The sequence below is a fragment of the Elephantulus edwardii genome, unplaced genomic scaffold (genome assembly GCF_000299155.1).
Source record: "Elephantulus edwardii isolate Elephantulus edwardi_28Jun2011 unplaced genomic scaffold, EleEdw1.0 scaffold00075, whole genome shotgun sequence".
Taxonomy (NCBI): Eukaryota; Metazoa; Chordata; class Mammalia; order Macroscelidea; family Macroscelididae; genus Elephantulus; species Elephantulus edwardii.
This window is the reverse complement of record NW_006399825.1, coordinates 13,207,114-13,210,131: the sequence shown is the minus strand read 5'-3', so window position 1 is coordinate 13,210,131 and position 3,018 is coordinate 13,207,114.

Sequence of the window (3,018 nt, the reverse complement as noted above, 5' to 3'; positions counted from 1 at the left end):
CCCGCGGCCACGCCCCCGGCCACGCCCCGCGCCTGCGTCTGGGCCCCGCACTCACCTCCAAGAGCCCTTTCCTGATTCCTTCCGGGCCGTGGGAGTGAGGGCACCCCCTTCCTCGACGAGTGACAGGCGGCGGCTAGGACCCCTAGAGTCGTTCCTAGCGCCGCCACCCGGGGAGCTGGAAACCAGCTCTTCGTGACGCCTGGAGGGAGGGAGAGTCTTGGGACGAATGCTATGCAGGCAATTCCTCCCTTCTAGTTAATGTCTGTGAGGTTTAACGTCTGGGAAGGTGTGAAAACTCTGAACTCACATGATTCCTCATAGCAAAGGAGGCCCCTTCCACTACCTGACCAAGTATCGTTTAAGGGACACTACTACTCCTCCTTTGTGGTCCATATTCTTTTGAAGCTTCCTAGATCATTCAGGATTTTGCCCACAGCATCCTTTAGTTACACCTCAACCCTTGAATTCTTTTTTTCAGTTATTTAAGCTTGAGAAATTCTGAGTTCTTCACTTTTTTTGTTTTCCAGCTCCACTCTGCACATTCCTTCATCATACTTTGCTTTTTCTTCTCATGCTGCCGTTTGAAATCTTCTATTTATCTCTTTTACTTTGGCACCTTGTCCCTTGTTTTGGATTCTCAAGTTTTCTTTCTCCCCTGTCTTTGTAATGACCTTTTGCTTTCTTCCTGTCCCTTTGTGTCATCCCACGCCTCTTCTAGTCTTTGACCAGTACTGTTAAATGCCTCAAACCTATTCTTGAGATTATTTTTAAAATTCAGTTGAGATAGATTCAAATATTTTGGTTCTTGTGGATTTGTTTTCGTTTTCTTCAGCTCCAATTTCATCTTGCACATGAGTAATTGATGGTCTATTCCAGAGTCAGCACCTGCCCTCGTTTTGGCTCCTGGTTGAGCTTCCCCAACAATTCTTTCACAGATGGAAGTCTTTCCATTGAAACAGAACTGTCAGAAATTCAAGATAAATTTAAAAGAAGCTGTCACACAAAGGATATAATTGCTGATGGCAGATTTTGGCTGAAAGCAGAGAATACCAGAAAGATATCTATTGCGTTTCATTGATTGTACAAAGCCTTTTCACTGTGTGGACCGACAAATTATGGCTACATTAAGAATGGGAATTCCAGAATGCTTAATAGTGTTAGTGCAAAAAACCCTGTACCTAGACCAAAAAGCTGTTACATGAACACTACAGGGAAGTGTGCATCATGGGTGCACACTTTCTCCATACCTCTTCAGTTTGTATGTTGTTGTTGTGTGCCGTTGAGTCGCTTGTGACTCATAGCGACCCTATGTCGCTATGAGTCAGTTTGTATACAAAGCAAATATTTTGAGAAGATGGACTACGTGAAGAAGAGCGTGGCATCAGCATTAGAAGCTTTATGAAGATAACATACCTTACTTGCTGAACAGAGGACACGAAATACTTGCTGCAAAAGATCAAAGACTACATCTTTCACTATGAGTTCATTTCAATATCAAGAAGACAAAAACACAATCAGGCCAATAGGCAACATTATAATAGATGGAGAAGAGATGGAAATTGTCAATTATTTCCTCTTACATGGATCCACAATACTCTTGGCACCAGCAGCCAAGAAATCAAAAGACATATTGCATTGAGGACGTCAGCTGTTAGGGACCTCTCCAAAGTGCTCAAAAGCAATGATGTCAGTTGCTCCTGATTCAGGCCATGATCTTTTCAGTCATTTGCTATGCTTCAAAAAGCTGGACAAAGAATAAGGATGACAAGAAGATAATTAATGCCTTTGAGCTGTGGTGTTGGAGTAGAATATTGAATATCTCATGGACTGCCAAAAAAAAAACAACAACCAAATAGTTTTATGTCTTGGGGGAAGTTCAGCCTGAATGCTCCTTTCAGGCAAAGATGACAAGCTTCATCTCACACACTTTGGTCATATTGTTAGGAGAGGCTATTCTTTGAAAAGGGACATTATGCTTGCAAAGTTGGAATGGATTGACAGCATGACTGACTGCAGCAATGGTTCAAATATGCCAGATATTATGATAGGACAGGACAGAGTTCAGATCTGATTGTTCATAAGGTCACCTAACAGCATCAAGGTAAACAATAACACCAAGGAAACACTCACTCCCTAGAATAATCAGCCTCATAACTAAAAGGCAATAGTAGAAGTCCAAGGATAGAATTCAGACAACACATAGTAATTGGATTGAATTCATGGAAATGAGAAAGAGGAATTAGGAAAAATGTGTTTACAATGCAGGTATTGTAATTAATGTGATAAAGCAAAATGTGTGTGAAGGGTTGAAGAGAAAGCCTACTTGCTTTACAAACTTTCACTCAGATCACAATAAAAATCATTTGAAAGCCAATAATGTTAATTGTTGAACAACTTAACAAATACAACTAATGTCACAATTATACACTTTAAAATGTTGAAAAGGTCAACAATTTGTTACATATATGTTTATTTTAAAACACCTTTTCTTTAGGGTATATTCCCAGTAGAGAAATTGCTGGGTCAAATGGTATTTCTATTTGCAACTCTTAGAGAAAGTGCCATACAGCCTTCCATAGTGGTTGCACCATTTTACGCTCCCACCAGCAGTGAATAAGGGTTCCAGTTTCTCTGACACCATAACCGTCACCCAGGCAGATATATGCACACCCATGTTTATTGCGGTTTTGTTCACAATAACAGAATTGGAAACAACCTAAGTGCCCATCAACAAATGAATGGATAGAGAAGCTCTGGTGTATTCATACAATGGAATACTATGCTGCATTGAAAAACAAAGCTCTCATGCAATATTATTGAAAATGGGTGACCCTGGAGGACATTATGCTGAGTGAAATATCTCAGTGACAAAAGGACAAATACTGCATAGTGCCACTGTTGTAGAACGGGACTGACATCAGGGTTGGGTTGAAACTGAGAAAGATTGGATAAATTATGTATGCTGCATTGAAACAGATGAGGGAGAGAACAGTTTAAAAGCAATATATGATTGGGTAT